The following is a 19,894-nucleotide window of genomic DNA, read 5'->3' on the forward strand; positions in this document are numbered from 1 at the left end:
TAATTTACTATGTTGAAACATGGCAAGGAAACAACATGTTTCAGTCCCACACTAAGATTTTAAAGTTACACCATAAAACATAAAGGATTAGTAGTAGAAGTTTAACAGGTTCGACTTTCTGAAATTTCTTTTATTAGCTCACCCCAATATAAAAATAACATAATTCAGATACCTCCAGAGTTTGATACAAATTTAAGAGGAATGATGTTAACTAAAGGAAAAGCTTCTGAAACTATTTTAAAGTAAAAGAAACAATTAAGAATTTAATTTTTTAGTCCAGTCGTCTAAAAATATATTTAAGGCACTGGAAACCCACAGCTTAAAAGATTACAAATCATTGAATTGAAGTGCCAAGTACATTAGTAGTTATTTAAAAATCTTATATAGGGAATATACAGATTTCACTTAAAAAAAAGAGAATTAAGATTTTTGAGGATTTCAGTCATTTTTACAAACAAACCCCCAGAGTCCTGCAAAAATAGAAGTATTTTTGTACAAAGCAAACATTCTGAGACAATAAAATACCACAGTTTTTAAAGGCAAATTGTTTATCTCTCAAAGTTACAAAGCTTTCATGTTAATTGCTATTGTGTCTGCTCATAAGCAACTTTTAACTTTTCTTACAATAGCTTTCTGCATAATATCAACATCTCACTGGCCTATAAACATTTCCAGCATTGTAGTCATATCAATTTATTTGTTAATATTAGATATTTCTTTTGTGATAGCATTGACAGTTTCCAATTAAGTCCTAGCTGTTTTTGACAATCTGGAAGGCAATTGTTAAGAACTTCTTAAAACAAAAGGGTAAATTGAGTTAATTTTAACACAACCAAAATACGAAACTTGCTAATTCAACGTGTTTCTCAAACACAAATTTTACAACCTGATGAATCACTATCACACAGAGGCTGACGTTAGAATTTATCAGCCAGACATGCTCATACATCATGAGAGGTTTCAGCACCACAAACAGAGCTTTACAGAGCTCAGCTATTTGTCGAAAATATAGGAGCCAAAATACAACCTATTAGGATGCAGGCATAGTATAGGTCAGTAACAACTTGAGCATGTACCTTGTATGTTTCTTTGAAACCTATCTGCCTGAAGAAGTATCACAAACATATCACAGCACTGAGAATTCATTTTAATCCACATATTTCTTTTAAAGTTTGTTACGAAATATGCATTCTGAATAGACATCCAGCCGTGAGCATTAAAATGAAGTATTTCTGTTACAACCAAAAATATACAGATGCTCAAGGCAAATCATGAACCTACTGATTTGCTTAAATTTTAATATAAATTTCCAGTGAGAGAGAAAAGACATCTGCTTCAATGAGAATGGTGTTTCATACTCTTTCTGTTACCTCTTAATCCTCACATAAAACTAAGCATTGGTCAAAGTACTCAAACCATTTAACTTACAATGGATGCTCTTGTTGCAAAACACAACTTTACCTATAACAAATAAAACTCTAAAGTTTATAGCTATATGAATGCTACCTAACCTGCTCACCTTGTATGGAGAAAAACACCTTGGCACAAAAATAATTTTTGAAGAATTACATATTTTATAATTGATACTACAAAATAAAATTAAGATTTTCTAACAATAAGCATACCCAATTGAATAGAAAAATATATAAAAACAGTGCAAAACAAAATATATATTTTATAATGTATATAATTGTCAGTAAAGCTAAGCAGCAACAGGTTGGCAGACATATGCTAACCATTTCACCAAGAAAGAAATGAAATAGATTTATGGTACATATACTAGTCATTTAATACTTATTTTAGTGTTAAAGTTTTTATTCTAATTAGACAAAAAGTTTTTAAGTAAAACTACACACAAACAAGCATAAGTTTAAAATAATTCCTTAGTTTATTCATTTAATTATCTCTTGTTTATATTCAATAAACATTTATTGTATGGCTATTAGTCACAGGAAAAAGAGAAATAAATAGGACAAATTTTCTACCATCTAAAACTTATATTCTACTAGATTATATTCTGGTTTATTTTCTTAATCAGTGTTTTCACAAATACATGTTAACTGTGTAATTTGGTAAAGTCCCAGCCTTAATCATTCATACTTTCACAAAATGCTAATGCTCAGAAAAAATACAAAGTTTTTTTCTTGGTCTAAAATGTTTTACTTATCACAATTTTGATGTAAAAGCTTGCTTCAAATGTAATATTGATTTTATTCACTATATCTGCAGAAACTAGCCTAATAGTATCCTTTAGACTGGCTAAATTAAGAGGCATATTTAGGCTGAGTGTGGTGGCTCAAGCCTGTAATCCCAACACTATGGGAGGCTGAGGTGGGTGGATCAGAAGGTCAAGAGATCAAGACCATCCTGGCCAACATGGTGAAACTCCATCTCTACTGAAAATACAAAAATTAGCTCAGTGTGGTGGTGAATGCCTGTAGTCCCAGCTACTCGAGTGCCTGAAGCAGGGGAATTGCTTGAATCTGGGAGGCGGAGGTTGCAGTGAGCCAAGATCACATCATCGCATGCCACCCTGGCAACAGAGCGAGACTCCATCTCAAAAAACAGAGGCATATTTAGTTACCATAAATTATTTCTATGCATAAAACATGGATACCTGTTATGTGACCCCTATTTCAAACTCAAAGAGAAAATGAGAAGAGAATTTCAAAAAGGTTTATCTAGCACAGACAAAATGTCTATATATCTTTACAAGGAGGAGAACCAACTTACTCTATCCACATTAACCCTTACAAGATGTTCCAATAACTATAAAGGATAGTCTTAAAATTTCAGAGATTAACATTTTAGATGAAAAATCCAAAATGTGTCAGAAACTAATAAAGCAAACAATAAAAACAACTACAAAGTTTAAAAGTATACATGTATTAAGAAGTGAAAAAATCTCAATAACATATCTCACAGCCATCAAAAATATGAGGAAATAATTCTAATTATATATGTCACCATTCACAGTATCTTGGGCTTCATCACAATGCTGATTTTCTAGGAGATAGAGAGTAATGAATAGTAACTAAATTGTGGCTATATTTTCTTTGATCCAATCTTTTTCCTCAAATTTCCCAAGACATTATAGCAAATGAGCAAAAATCTTTGTGAAGAATATAGTTGTCATCATTATATTTACTATATTATATATTATATATATTATTACCATTATATATTACTATATTTAAGGGTCCCAAAAGGATATTTTGCAATCAATTAAACAGAAAAGACTACAATGATCTTCTCTTTCAGATGCTAATATTTTCACTACAGCTTTGCTTCTATAATATCATTTTACCCTAATGAATGCATTGCTAACTAGGTCGTTGCTTGGGAGAACTACAGCGTTGTACTGGAATGCCACGTCTAGAAACAGCTACAATCAGTATCATGGAGTTTCGGGAAAAGACAGAACTGACTCCAGTTTTCACACAATAGTGACTACTTTTATCTGTTCATTTGAAAAGTAAAGACTTGAGTGTTAAGAGTGACCATGGCCTAGATTTATGTTATTCTTCTAAAGGAAAAGGAAAATATTATTTTTACAGAGGAGCAAAGTGCAAAATCAGAGTTAATATTAACAGTCACAAAACATATATCCAATTCTAAGAAAAATTATTAAGAGAAAAAACTTTTAAAAAGAATATTACAGCAGAATATAGATTATTTCCAAAATTTGGCCTAAACACTTCATTTACAATATACACAGAAGGCTCATGAATTGAGTAGTATGCATTTAGTATTCTCAAGTGAGAAGACATCATATGAAATAGAACATCATTCCTTTTTGTTCATACTAAAAATAGACAAGCCTACAGAGATTTGAATTTACCTATTCTAGTTCACTCTATATACATCTCAGAAGGTTCCTAGTTCATCTTTGAAATAAGCCATAGAGCATATACCAACTAAGGGTGTAAATAACTCACAGATACGTCAATAGGACTTTTTCTTAGGAGCAAACTGAAGAATTCAAATCAGTAATAAATTCAAAGCTAGCATCATACAGAATTTCAAAATTATTGAGAAGTGGCCCAGAGTAAAAGCATAGCAAACAGAATTGTGGTTGACCTTAGTAAGCCTTTTAGAAGGATGAGCTACAATGACATTTGGAGACCTCACAGTACTTTGTGTGTTTATATTTACCTTTTCTAACTCTACTACATCACTAAGAAACTAATAGTATTATGTGACCATTGTAAAGAAAATCCAGCTTCTCATTAAAATATATGGTTCAGTGTCTGAAGTTATTGATTCAAAATCCAATTGTGATACTCCTTTGTAATGTTTACCAGCCTCTGGAACAAATAATGGAGTGAGCTTGGGACATAAATTAACCCTCCTAATCCTCACATGGAGAATCAGGCTGTAATAAAATAACCTCCCTGTCATTTATGGTACTAGACTCAAGGCTGGTAAAGACAGAAATAGTTCTTAAACCAACAGAGGTATCATTATTAAAGCAATATAGCTAAACACACCCAAATGGTCTTTCAAAAGAATACAATATAAAATTGAAATTCATTACCAGAACTGGGATTAAGGTCAGATACCTCTAGTAAACATCTCTTTAGTAATGGTTTCAGAGAAGAGTCACCTATTCAATAAAAAACAAGAAATCATGTCTCCAAAATAACTTTAAAGCTCTTACCTTCCTATCCCTATTTCCTAGTAAATTAATCAATGAGACAAAATTCTAGTATAGAACTTTCATATTAAATCACTTTTTTCAAGATTTTTAAAAAATATTTACATATAAAATGCATGAATTAATATAAGAATATGATACTAACAAGTCAATTCAAACCCTTGAGTGTAAAAAAATTTCTTCTAACCACGGATATGGCATATATAAAATGTATTTAAAAAGTAGAAAACAAAAGATTCATTTCTTTCTACAAACAACATATTTTCCACACAAATCAATAGGAATTAAGTGATTGCAGTGAAAAAAAAAAAATGAACCACAACAAAAATAACTGTGTGAGGCTAAAGGGAATTAGGTTTTCCTTCCAGTGGATCATGTGTGCCACAGTCCAGGCTCAGTCCTAAAGTGACAATGCAACGCTTGGGATAGTCTGTTGACGCATGCATAGAAAATAATAAATATATTATTAATATATTATGTTTGGATAAACATGCATTTATATTTACTTGAGTAGAAAGATTACAAATTAAGAAGGAAGGAAAAAGGACAGGAAGAAAAGAAGGAAAAATTCACTAAATTGTGAATATGTGCCAGATTAACAATTTGCTGTGCTCTTAGGAAATCCACTTCAGATCTAAAGAAGGGGTGTGGGAAAATAAACATTTGCCATCTTACAATATGACAGGCATGCTGATAGACAGGCCTCCACATCTCTTTCTGTACATGTATAATGTAATATATATTACATATAAATGTGTATAATACATTACATAATTACAATCCAATTTGTGATCCTCATGAAATTTCTTTGAGTTCAGCATTAACATTCCAATTTTATATATCAGTCTCAGAGAAGTATTTAAGCATTTTTCCCCAAGAAAACATATGAACTATATATTCATATAGTTAATATGAATGCATATTAACTGTAACAAAAATAATAACATAGAGCAAAAAAACAAAAAACCACATGACTCAACACCAAGAGAAATAATAACAGGAACTTTATAAGCATGCCATAACTCACAACAATAACTAATAGGTGATTTTTTGGAGAGGGAACAATCCACCAATAGTACATTAGACTCATTAATTGTTCCTATTATCTTCTAACTCTCTCCATCAGTATGTTCTTTTATAATATTCCTATCTCAGTTTCGCATCAGAAAATGGGGATAAAGAGTCTTTATTTGTCAAATTGCAGTTACTACTTATTTGCCAAACACAAAGAACACTAGTTTATCAAGAAGGGAAAACCTATACATATTCTTATAAATAAAACCTTTAAAATAGGAATATATATGAAGTTCCAAGTAGATGTAAGGCTAGGGACTTTTCAAAGAATTTTTCTGCAATTATTTCCATGCATCTACTTCACATTCCCAATCTATAACGCTCTTCTCTTTCTCAGTCCATTACAGGAAAATACAGAATGGTCAATTATGTTTAACCTGCTTGCCAACTCTCTGATTACACTTATCATGCACAATAACTCAATCTTAGAAGGTACATCCTGCATAAAAAGTGAAGTTTGAGAAGACAGACATTTCTCTTCAACATTTCCATCCTTGTGAGTTTCCATGGGAAACTCAGAACACCACATCAACACCAACAGCTTAGAGAGTCAGATGTCATTGTGAGCTGATAATGCTTTGCTTTGTTGACTGACGTGTAATCTATTGCAAATCTTGGGTTCTTAGGAGTTCTACTTTATAAATTGTATAATGTAGTTCGAGAACAACATTATTTAATATAGTTTAGATGACAGGGATTGCATATTGATAAAAGAGGTAGCAAAAAGTTTAAATAAAAACTGGACACCATCAAACTTATCTGTGTGATTAAAATCTATAGCTACCCATAGAGGAAGCTGATCATCTATATGTCTGAGTGAAAGAAAGAAGGTGGTTCTTTAAAAGACTTTCTTAGGTTAATGAAATTCTATGGAATTAAATTGACACGCAGAAATATTTTTATGTATAAAGAAGCTCCTCAGTATTCAACGAGTACTAAAGTCACTATGTTGACCTATGTTCTCATCCCAAATGATATGGCCGAGCTTAGTTGTTGTTACTGTTGTTATTTTAATGAGTCATTTGTATGTTAGTGCTCCTTCCAAGGATCAGATCTAATAGTAGCAAGGTTTCTAAGCAGGGAAGCAAGGAGTGGCCCATGTTTTATTCACACACCATTTGTTGAAGATCTACTGTGTACCAGACAAAATATTAGCTACTAGAGATTCAACATTGACTGCAATAGACAAATCTCCTGACACCCTAAAACTTAGAGTGAAAAGGTAAATACCAACAAATGAATCTGGCAATTGCAATTCAGGGAAACAAAAGTATGATAGGCAGAGGGACAATTACACATATTTGGGGGGAGTTCAACATTCTCAGTTATTGTAAGGTAGTCCAGAAAGGCTTCTAACTCAGAGCTAAGACAATCTTTACACAATATCCCAATTAGAGGGCAGAGAAATGTTAAGGTAGATTAGGGATGGCATGAAGATACTAGTAGGCTGAAAATTTTTAGTAATGACAGAGTGCTAGGCAACTGGGAGAAAGTTCTGAAGGACAAAGCAGGAGCTGGCTTCAGAAAGAAAAATCAGGAGGTGGGTAAAAATCAAACTTTATTTTGTGCTAACCATGTTAGAAACCAATATCCTAGGAAAAAATGACTATGCCAAATTTAAAAGACCAGAATTAATTTATAAGGGTACAAAGATTCGTTTGTCATATTTCAATCCTAACTCCCTATGTAGTCTAGCACCCAGCTTCCTCCAGATTTAGAAATATGAGAAGACGTGGGAAATAAAAGACAAAAGAAAATAGACATAGGCACACTCTATACTCCATCCTCTTAAACCTTCTCTAATCTGAAATCACACATACTCAAAACCCTCACAAGCGTACTCTCAGAAACAAACACCCTTTATCTTCACAGTTATTATAGTCCAGTATTTGATCGATATCTAATTTCAGATATTTTAAAAATACATCTCCTGTGAAATTCGTAGATGGTCAAAGTGTCACTCCAGCTTTCTACTGTCTCCCCAAAGGACAAACAAAGGAAAGAGAGCCTAAGTATTCTGCGTAATTTTGTATATAGAAGCCCAAACGTAATGTAATGTAAAATTGTGATTGATGTTTTGATTTTAAGATTGACGTAGTTCTGTTTCCACTGTCAATTGTATTTCTTTTTCAGAAATTTCACAAATATGTTACATAGAGTTTAATGAGTATATAAACAGATATAGGAAAAACCAAAAAAAGTACTGTGTCTAATTTCCTTAGACTATATTTTGTATAATACCAGACATACTTCTAACTACCTAGATTTTATATCACTTTCTTCAGATAATATTTTTAAAATGTTCTCTATTATGTTTCCAATTGGAACGTTGAACTCAAAACTTAAAGAAAGAGTATTTGTAGATGTACTGATCCACATAAATCAGGTATCCATTCTAGATTTTCTATAGTTTCTTATCATTGTGCTCTCCTAAGAAGCAAAGTTTTATTAATATTATCTAAGATAAGGTAGTCTAATTTGGATTATTAGAGTAAAAAGTACATTAAGTCACAGCATTTTTGAAAGCTCAGTTTTGAGGATGCATTTTTATAGTATTAACTTATCTCTTCTGTTATGAAAAACATAAAATTTGGAGATATTTTTGCTGTGAAATTTTATCAGAAGTGTTTTGGGGAACTCTGATACATGCATTATGAAAATAGTTATTTTTCAATTCTTCAATAATGTTTTGTTTGAAAAAAATTTTTGGAGATTTTCGCCTGAAACCAAAGAGAAAATTCTAAACAAAAAATAAATAGGATAAAAGCACATCACATCCACCTTCCTGTGACATTTAAAATACTCATACCCGAGTATACTCTGAAAAGACCTCTTTAATATACCGATGCTAGCTCCTAATTTAGTGGAGAGGACTCCATCTCACACAGCAGATGTATCTGTTCCATTTCACTATGGTATCAATAATAGAAAAGGGCCAGGTAGCCTCTTAAACAAAATATTTACTAAATATATGTAACAGAGTGATTTTCATTTTACTGATAAGGGAATTCTACCCCAATACTAGGCTATACTACTCAAGCCAGTTGTTTCAGTGTGAATACTCAGAATATCAGGTAGAACATGTAAGTAATTCAGCACAAATTGTCATCTCATTCTGGAAAAAAATGAATCCAGTTTTAGCTTTACTGAAACCAGAAGATATAAAACACCATAATATCTATGAGACCAATGGCCCCGATTTTGAAACTAAAACTAAATATGAGGATATTATAACACTCTACTGATTACATATCTATAAAGTACTTTTTAAGATACAAGACATACTCATACATATTATGCCTGGGATTTGATTTATTATCCATATCTACTCTGTGATGTCAAAACAATGATGCTAACCTACCTTGATGAATTATTGGTCATAAGGAAGGAGAAACTGAATAAAAATATTTTCAGACAAATCTGCAATCCCATTGAGTCTTTCCATTCCTCCAAAGTAAGCACTGTGACAGAGCTGTGTCTTTCTTAGAAGTGATGGGCCTTATCAATAAAGATTGTTACTGTATTGGGAAAAGCTAACCCTGTGATCTTTAAATACTCTGGCTTCAGAAAGGAATTTTAATATTAAACCTCTTCCAAAGTTCTTGACTTGAAATCCCAACATTACCATCATGATGCCACATTATTCTTTTAAAATATACCATTTCAAAATATGAAATAATTTTTACATGTTAATAACTTAGTATATTTTATTGCAGAATTAACATACGCTTATTATACAAAATCAAGAACATACAAAAAGAGGGCCTCATATTCTCCCTGTCTCCCAAATACACTCTTACAAAAGCCTGTCATTCTACCCTTGACAAACTTTATAATATTATCTCTTGACTCCACTATTTCACTCTTAATCCAGACTAGAGCTGCCCACACTTTCAAGGTATCATCAAAGACCTCTTATCTCAGAATAAAAGATGACTTCAGTGCCCATCCAGTTATCCTCCTACAGCCCTCAAACCTCCCAATGATGTAACCGACAGACATTACCATTATATAGTGAATAGTAGGTCAGTTGCTTATATGTCACCCTACAATTTTTTTTTTTTTGAGACAGAGTCTTGCTCTGTTGCCCAGGCTGGAGTGCGGTGGCATGATCTCAGCTCACTGCAACCTCGGCCTCCTGGATTCACGCAATTCTCTGCCTCAGCCTCCCAAGTAGCTAGGATTATAGGCGCCCACCACCATGCCCGGCTAATTTTTGTATTTTTAGTAGAGACAGGGTTTCACCATCTTGGCCAAGCTGGTCTTGAACTTCTGACCTCATGATCCACCCACCTTGGCCTCCCAAAGTGTTGGGATTGCAGGCGTGAGCCACTGCGCCCAGCCACCCTATTATATTTTTTAAAAGTCCTAGGAGTAAATAGATTTTTCCATTTCATGGTAGCCTGAGAAATTTGTTTCTTTCTAATCTTAACCAATTCTATTTTAGAAATAAAAAAAATGAACCTAATCTACATCCCATAGGGCAGCCCTGCAAATTATTGATTATGCTAGCCTTTCTCTAAGTTTTGTTTGTTCCATACTGAAGAAACCCATGTCCTTAAAGCAATTCAGGTCACTCTTCTCTGGATATGATTCAAGTCATTAAAGTCTCTCTTAAAATATAGTACCAGAAATTGGATGCAGTCCTCCAGGTGTGCTAATCTCTAATCTCTGGAGTAGTATTAACCAAATTCCTGCACTATTTTCAAATGGAAGCAAAGCCAGCTGTAAACGAACAAAGATAATTCCACTTGATCCCAAATGATGTGGTTAACAGCATCATCAATATCATCATCACCAGCACTTAGGAAATGCTAAGCATGAGCAGACATATAAACTCATTTAACCTCTATGAGAAAGATTCTTTCAGCAACCGTATTTTATATTATAAGTAAGAAATTTCAGGTAAGGAACTTTAAGGAACATCACTAGCAAGTTTTTATAGGTGGTAGTGACAGGGATTTGTTCTCCATGTTAAACAAATTGAAAGGTTGAAAGGTGGTTAGCTTGCTGTGGAAAGGTGGTTAGCTTGCTGTTATTATCATAACAGCACAGAATTAAGAATCTCACTACAAACAAACAGAAATGCATAAATCTAGAGGCTAACGACATATAGTCTTTGTCATGTTGAAATGCTGCAAAAATATGGTGGGTTGGTTCACTTTCTAGTGGCAATAAGGTTTGGTGGAAATGTGGTAAACTTCCTCCACCTCAACTATTTGATAGCATTTATAGTGGTATAACAGAAATAAAGTCAGCTTTATTTATGAGAAGACTCATTCTATATTCAATTTATAATAATAAGCATGCTGGAAGAGCCATCTAGATACCTTATAAAAACGGTATTTTCCATCGGAAGTAAAGAATTTTAACCAGTGTTAGTTGGTGATTATTCATTTCACCATTTCCTAATCATGGCCAAAAAAATATGTTAAGCCAGAATTCACAATTTTTCCATTATGCAAAAACACTACCATATTGTTTTATCTACTTAGTAAGATCATTTTTTTCTATTTCATACACTCAGACCACATTGCTCAAAATAAGAAAAGGCAAATATAATAATCAAGCTTGATAAGCCGAGAAGCAGAGCAAATGATAGGAAAAAAATAATTTGATTTGAGGAATAAAAATATTAAATTACTACTTCAATGCTCTGAATGATAAAAGCATAGAGTCAGAAGCAGTCCATTTCTAAAAACTAAGTGGTATTTCAACAGCTCTAACAAAGGAGAACAGAAACTAGTCTTGGATTTTTATGAGAACTTTAATATGAATGATTTAAGAAATTATACTTTAAAAATCTCATTCAGTTAAAGTACAGATGTATATGCTACAACTTTTGGTTTTGGTTTTTTGTTTTTAAACAGGGTCTCACTCTGTCTCCCAGCCTGGAGTGCAGTGACATGATCTCAGCTCCCCGCAACCTCTACTTCCCAGGCTCAAGTGATCCTCCAGCCTCAGCTTCCTGAGGAGCTGGGATTACTGGCATGAGCCACCACACCCAGCTAATTTTTGTATTTTTTTTTTTTTAATAAATGGGGTTTCCCCATGTTGCGCAGGCTGGTCTCCAGCTCCTGAGCTCAAAGCTATCTGCTCCCCTAAGCCTCCCAAAAGGCTGGGATTTCAGGCCTGAGCCACCATGACCAGCCTTGTGCTACACCTTTGTATAAACCTACTTTAAAATACAAAAAGGTATTCCATTCATTCTTTTCAAAAGATTTAGTGAATGTGAATAATGTCATATTGCCTAGAGTAATCTTGATATTTTTGTTCCACTGGAAAAAAACAAGGTCCCTTTAACTAAAGGTTTTCTTCTGCTATTGTCACTTCAGCACTAGCAAAACTAGGGTGACAGCTCATAAAGAAAATAACCAAAAGCTCTCACTTTGTCCAGTGACATGGCAGCCCTCCAGCACTGGCATTTCCTGCCCTAAATTAACTCCAGGGGCCATAAGATCAAAGTAAGAAGGAAGTAGCGTGTCTTTCTCTTTGGTTGTGGTAGCTACTTTGTATTACATAGGCAATATAATTAAGGTTTCTTATATAACCACTTAAGCTATTTTAAATTGTACTAAGCATCTGCAAACAAACAAATGTTATTTCTTGTTCCAAGTTAGGTATAACTTGTAAATAAAACCCTGCAAAATGGCTCACAATAAATCAAAATAGTCCTACAAGAAAACAGAAAGCTAGAAAAAGATTAGAGATAAGGTCCTGCCAATAGACAATTCTATTTTAAAAGAAAAAAATTCAGCTGAAGTCCTATTTGGTTCTCATGAACCTGAAAGGATAGTTAGTTGTTTTGCCAAAAAAAAAGTCCCAGACATTATTTGGTCACTTGCCTGGAATAGCTTGGCATTTCTGCACTCTCAAGTAATAAAACTTACTTGTAAAACCCTTTAAGGCAACAGAGATTGCCTGTATTTATTTACTAGGAAGGGAAAATGTTGAAAATTATGATGTATTCAAAGACCACAACTATGGGAGAAAATGCCATACTGCTAAATGTTTTTCAGTTGACATGATTTTTAAAATTATCTCTATTGATCTCTTTATTTAAGATTCAATTTGGCTATTGTGAGAATAATGAACAAATAAATGAATGTGATATCCATTTGATATCTAGTATTTCACCAAAAAAGAGGAATAAGCCTGGATTTTTTATCTTTGCCCTATTTACATTGTACAATGAGGAAAAAATTTTGGAATGGAGCTAACAAAAAATCTAAATTAAGACACAATTTTAAAGCTCTGGGAATTACAGTGGCACTATTACCCAGAAGCAAAAAATCCTAAATGATTCTATGAACAGGTAACAAACTACAAAAAACAGGTAACAAGGGCCAGAGACTGGACTAGATTGGTATTTCTTTTTGTTCAAAAAGTATTTACTAAGAAACTAAAATGTTAGAAGCTTCAGGGGATACAAAGATAGGTAACTTCCCTGAAATAATTGAGAATTATCTATGGTGGGAAAAACTATGAGAAAGGAAAGAGATTTTTTAAAAATGCTATAGCAATTAAGCAGCTTCCAGATATATTTTGGGAAAATTACAGATAGTGGTAATTAGCCTAACCCTGATATGCAAGTTAATCATCTCTCCCATCTAGAAAGTTGTTCTTTTTGTAACAGAAGACACATAAAATAGTGTCTATTCACTTTATAAAAATAGCAATAAACCTCAAATTCAAGTAGAAACAAAATACATTTTCCTCTAAATAAAAAAAACCTATTTTGAGCTAGGAAAAGAGAATACCTATTAAAATGTATTTTGCTTGCTGGAAATCTGGTTTAACTCACAATTTCCCAGCAAAAGGAAAAACTAGGATAATTCTTTCTCTGACAAGATTGCCTGTGCTGTTGGCAACACTCTTCAAAAACTGAAACTCTAATTTTTAATTTTACAGTTACCTCCTAGCCTTCCATGGTCTCATCTACTAAACCAAAGTTAGAATTACATTTCCTACATATGTTTTTTTCTTGGAGTTCAATGAATAGGACTGAAAATAAAGATCAGAAAAGAAAGAAGAGAGACTCAAATTAAGGAAACCAACTAAAAACAGTGAGACATAAGAACTAAAAGGCAAGGGAAGAAAAAAGGGACAGAGAAAATACAGAGTTGTGGCAAGAAGGAAAGAGGGAGACCAAGACTCAGGGGGGATTTCAGAGGACAAAGCCTTCTGTCTACTTTAAGTGTTAGCTTACTTGGCTTCATTAAATGTTGGCTTGTGTCTATTATCAGCTGCTCTTTACTGCCCTGTAAAATAACAATAACAACAAAAAACTGGTTGGCAAAGGCAGATATGACATGAAGTAGCAATGACCTGGCTAATATGAACCTTTGGACAAGATCATGTCTTCCTGAGCCCAGGTGCATCAATACTGGATATTTTCTGCCTGCCCATTCAATCTCCAGAGTTCTGAAACCTAAATAAAATTCAACGTATAGCTGGGTGCCTTTCAAAACACTGTGCATCATTTAATATCATATTCACTGTTGAATAAACGTCGTAAAAACTAAGAACATAAGACATGAGAAAGCTAAGAAATGTAATTGGGAAGGGCTAAATAAGTTAACAGAGCCAAGCCATTTTGGCCAGATGGCTTTTTGCAATTTTGGAAATATCTGAACTTCTCACAAATGTCACAGGATGTAGAACTGAAAATATTTCCATCTGCCCCAACCAAAGAAACTATTGCTCTTCATTCATGCAAATGATAATTCCATGCTATCCTCCAAGTTATTAAGACTGTTTGGCCATTTAAGAAGAAAAATAGTCTATTCTTCCACTGAAAGGGTAATTCTAAAGCCACTTACGTAAATGACTGAGTGACAAAGCAAATAAGAAATTAATACATTTGAGAGAGCTGCTGGAAATAGTTTCTTCTTACATACTCTGCTTATAATAGAGGAAAATATCTATGAGACATAGTACAGAACTTGGGTGATGAAGTAGTTTAAGAATTATGAAATAATATGACTTTTTAAATTGAAAAATGAATGGCTAGTTGGTGAAAGAGTCAGGACTAGCACTCGGATCTTCCACCTGCAATCATCTCTACCCTATGCATTAGTGTCTGTAGGTTCTGGTGTGACTGGGGATGGAGAAAGCAAAAGAGAATCAATAATTAACTCAGATTTTTTTTTTCTGGTGTTACCACCAAATTCCATACTTATAATACCCATGTTTAATTTTAAAGTCTTTGATATAATTTAATTCCTTTAAAATAATACTATAAAGAATGTGAATTCAGCTCCCTTAAACCTCTTCACATTTCCCCTCCCAATCTTTCCTCAAATTATAATTTTATCACAACTTTTTTTAAATCAACATTAATATATGCATTATTATAAATTATTACACCTGAGCCACATAGTATGCCAGGGTTACATTTCTTTTTTTTTTTTTTTTTTGTATAATTTTGTATTCCCTACAGATAATCACTGCCTTAGCCTTATCTTTTTTTAGGTTGCTTAATTTTCTATCTACCTACAATAATTTATTCCCAAACTCTACAGAACTATAAATCGGCAAACATTTCTGGTCTACTATAGTACCCTTCCCATTCTCTGTATCATTGTGGGTTTATGGGGGGTTTTATTCCTCATTGGCATTTTAGTGACATTTCAATGAAAACAGATGAACACATGTGCTCAATCAATCATATTTAACCAGGAGCTAGAGATGTTTGTTTGTTTGTTTGTTTAAGAAATGGTCTCGCTATGTAGTCCAGGCTGGTCTCAAACTCCTGGGCTAAAGTGATCCTCCTGCCTCAGGCTCCCAAAAAGCTAGGGCTACAGGTGTGCACCACCATGCCTGGCTAATTTTTAATTTTTTTTTGTAGAGACAGGGTCTCACTATGTTGCCCAGGCTGGTATCGAACTCTTGGCCTCAAGAGATCCTCCTGCCTTAGCCTCCCAAAGTGCTAGGATTACAGGCATGAGCCACTGTTCCTAAAGATCGGTATTCAATTTTGCATACATGAAAATCTGAACACAGGGTCAGGCACGGTGGCTCATGCCTCTAATACCACCACTTTAGGAGGCCAAGGTAGGCAGATGACCTGAGATCGGGAGTTCAAGACCAGCCTGGCCAACATGGTGAAACCTCATCTCTACTAAAAACATAAAAATTAGCTGGGTGTGGTGGCACATGCCTGTAATCCCAGCTACTCAGGAAGCTGAGGCACAAGAATAGCTTGAACCCAGGAGGCGGAAGTTGCAGTGAGCCAAGATCGCACCACTGTGCTCCAGCCTGGGCAACAGGGTGAGACTCTGTCTCAAAAAAAAAAAAAAAAAAAGAAAGAAAGAAAGAAAGAAAGAATAGAAAAGAGCTTAATTTGAAGTAAGAAACCCATGTATTAAATATCATAATATCAGAAGTATTACAAAGCTGCCTGCATAACTTTCATAAATAGTATCATTTTATACACATATTGAAGTAATCAGAAAAAGTGCAACAAGTAGGTTTCACTTTGATATTTTTCTTTCCTGAACAGGACAAGCAGATCACTACAATTAACACCTATTGTGAATTTACAGGGATTCAGGTGGAAAATAATTCATGTTAAACAGAGGTTCCAAACATCATTAACAGAGACTGAGAAATTGGGCCAGTATGCATGAGAGCACAAATCATAAAGGTTATGTGTGTTAATGAGAAAAAGACTATTTATTAGCTTGCAATTTAAATATAAAGCCCTTCTCCCTCAATGACTTAAAATGGAGCAATATCCTATACCTGAGGACAAGAAAAGGCAGTGCCCTCAATTAGATGAACAACTCTCACGGTCCCAAAACTTTTATTGTTGTCACTGAAATTCATCATTCTGATTTTATTTTTAGATTGTGATATCTTTTATGTTACAGACAGAAAGCTTGTGAATAGAAGCCATCCTGTACTATTGTACACTTTTTTGGAAGTTTAAGAGACTATATATTTACTTTTACTCAGTTGCCAAGCAGCATATTTCCTAACTTTTGTGTGTGCTCCAATCAATGTTTTACATTTGTTCTGAGGTCAAAAAAGAGAAAAATATTTGCAGATATCATGAAAAAAATCAACATGTCATTTAAAAACTAAAAACTGCCATTTTATTACACAATGAGAAAACAAAAGAATGGATTTCAAAAAGAGGTGACAGATAATTATGATACTGTATAAATATTAAATGCAATTGTGATATTATAACTACTAAGAAGTAATTTAATTTTCTGAATACATATTTGAGGAATCCTACCCCCAACCCCCAACCTCTGCACCAGGCTAAATAAGCGAGGTAAACACTCATGACACAAGGCTATGCAGCATTCACACTTGAGGTCAAAAATTCAAAAAATAAATCCATAACAACAGGTGTTATCCTAAAAGTACTGAGATGTTCCCCATGAAAGACTAGCAATTTTGGATTTTTAAGAAAATAAAGTAGAAATGCTCTATCCATACACATTTTTTAAAACCCACCTTGGGTCATTTCACAAATATTTATTTCTTAGCAATCCATTTTCCTTTGCTTATAAATTTCCTGTATCACTGATTTCAAATGAAAGAATTCTTTTACAGCCACTTCTTACTAAAGCCAAGAAATAGAATAATACCTTTAAAAAAGATAACTGTAACTGTGGAAAGGCACAGAAAGTAAATATAAACCACAGTCAGTGACTGATCCTCCATCAGGGCCATATGAATCTCAGGACATTTATTGTGCTATCTAAGTGAGAAAATGCATTCTCATTTTAAATAATAACACTAGAAATCTCTTTGTGCATTAGAAATAAACCAGTGCAGATACTGTATATTCAAAGTAACCCATATGCACTAATCAATGATGTAACCAAAGATTTAAAATGGTTAGTTTTCTATTTCTCTTATTCATTCATTACCCTACCCTGTTTGGAAAACTTTTTAAAACATTATTATTTCCATCTCAGTGTCACAGATACACTGCAACATTGTCAAATAAAATGATTGTTTCTGGACTAACAAAATCTCTATTTTTCTTACAAGGCAAACCCATCATGTTGTGACAAAACCTACTACATTTACTAGATAAAAGCAGAGCCAAAACTATGAGCACAAATAATACTTCTCTATGTCTCCCCAGTATTTGGCATTAGTAACATAATGTGCCAGAGTTTCCCTGAATAACTGCAAGTTCCTCTTCCTACAATACTTCTGTAAATACACAATATGGCCACATTCAATTTAAACTTCCAGTTAGACAATATCTAGTCAATGTCTACTTCACAGGAATAGTAGTAAATTCTAGGAATATAGCAGTGAGCAAGATAGATCATAATTTCTGCCCTTGTGGATCTTAGAGTCCAAAAGTCACATAAGCTGGGAGTCAGATATATTTGGAGAGGTTAAGGGAGAAATTATACCTTCCATAGAGAAGCTGATCATAATGCTCATCGGCACAGTAGCTCAAATATAGCGTGTCTATCTCAGAAGCGACAGGATCATCCTTTCCTTTGTGTTCCTATAGTTTTCACTTCTTTTTCCCCTTTCTTACTATCCAAAATACTTATGCGTATTTAAAAGTTGCTGAGTTAAAACATATTAAATCCACGGGGGATAGAAATTCTAGGAGACTGGCCATATAAAAAACAGTAGACAAGAAATAAGTGAATGGATTACAATGAAAGAGATACCTCCCACAAGCAAATGAGGATTCTTGAGCATTTATTCAATAGATGTTTCTTAACTATTTATGTGCCAGTACTGAGTAAACAATGTTGAGCAACATACAGGCCCTAATGTTACTAACAGTCTTGCAAAGGAGAAAGACATTAAGCAAATGATCATTAAATATATAAATACAAACTGTGATAAATGTTATGACAGCAAAACATGAATATTGTCTTAAAGGGGCCTGATCTGAACTGTAGGTTCAGGGAGGATTTCTCTGAGAAGATATTGTCTAACCTGGGAGAGTCGAGCTAAATAGGTGCAAAGAAGGAGGAAGAACCTTCAGGGTAGAAATGTGCATATGTTGTGTAGAGTTTAGGAAAAGCAACGTAGGATCTACAACAAAAGAATATGTTTAGGTTCAGTGTGGCTGGAGGAGAGGAAACTAGAGAATATGCTGAGAAATACAACTGAAGACATATACTCATGCAAGTATATGAAATATATTTAGGATTTGGATCTTCATCTAGCAAGAAGCAGCTTTGTGAACATACGCACATATGTCAAAAGGGAATACGTGTAGTTGCCTCTCTAGAGAGGAACTGTGGCCGGAGGACAAAAGCAGGAAGGAGACTTACTTGTCACTGTATAGGCTGTTGTGCCTTTTCAATTTTATCTTTGTATGTCTATTACCTATTTAAATGAAAACAATGTCATCTAGATATTTAACTCACTGGCTCTATTAGGAAGAATTAATTATCAGAGATCAAACAAAAGGCCATCGCTCTGGTCTGGGTAGGCCAAGCAGCAGCAGAGATAGTAAGAAGTTCAGAATGATAACGGATTTGATAATAAAATCAACAATTTGTTCCAATGGACTACCAAGTAAGTAAGAAGATACAATAGGAACAGCATGTACCCTAGACGAGGCATTAGGGGAACTCTTCCCACTTGCTCTCAAGTGTCAACTGAGCATCGCATCAGGGTGAATACTGAGTCTGGTGGTTGCAAAGACTTAAGTAATACTAAGGGACTGTTAGAATCATGAGCCACTTCTTACTAAGAAGCACAATTCTATGAAGCAAAAACTTGGGAGAAAAACAATGTGTATAACTCAGAGCAGTTAAAAACAAACAAATAAAAACATTATTCCAAAGGATGCATTTGGAAAATTGTGCTGTTAAAGGCAAATGCTAAAAGTCAGCTATTCTCTGGATATGTTGGCTCCATTCATCATTCAACGCCCATTCAGAGTAATGAATGGTATTCAATTGAGAGTATTGAAAAGTACAGAAGCTAGAATGCACATATACTGACTTAGGAGAGATTAAAGGAATACCAACAAAAACTAAATTTTGTCTAAAGGTTAAAAATGAATTCAGAGGAATATAAAAAATAAGTGAAGACAAGTTGTAACATACTATACCCACAAATGAGTGCAATAGCTAAAATATCTTTCAGGTAACTAAAAATGCTAATTAAAAACTTATAATTAAAAATGGATCTGTGCTGTTCTTGTCAATATAA

The 19,894-nt window shown here is 33.8% G+C and overlaps 1 protein-coding gene across 8 annotated transcripts in view; it reads right to left on the reverse strand.

The window, feature by feature from the left end:
* The window catches only part of IMMP2L (inner mitochondrial membrane peptidase subunit 2), a 917,762-nt gene that overhangs the window by 463,795 nt on the left and 434,073 nt on the right, over nucleotides 1-19,894 (reverse strand). The window lies entirely within an intron of this gene.

The sequence above is a fragment of the Pongo abelii genome, chromosome 6 (genome assembly GCF_028885655.2).
Source record: "Pongo abelii isolate AG06213 chromosome 6, NHGRI_mPonAbe1-v2.0_pri, whole genome shotgun sequence".
Taxonomy (NCBI): Eukaryota; Metazoa; Chordata; class Mammalia; order Primates; family Hominidae; genus Pongo; species Pongo abelii.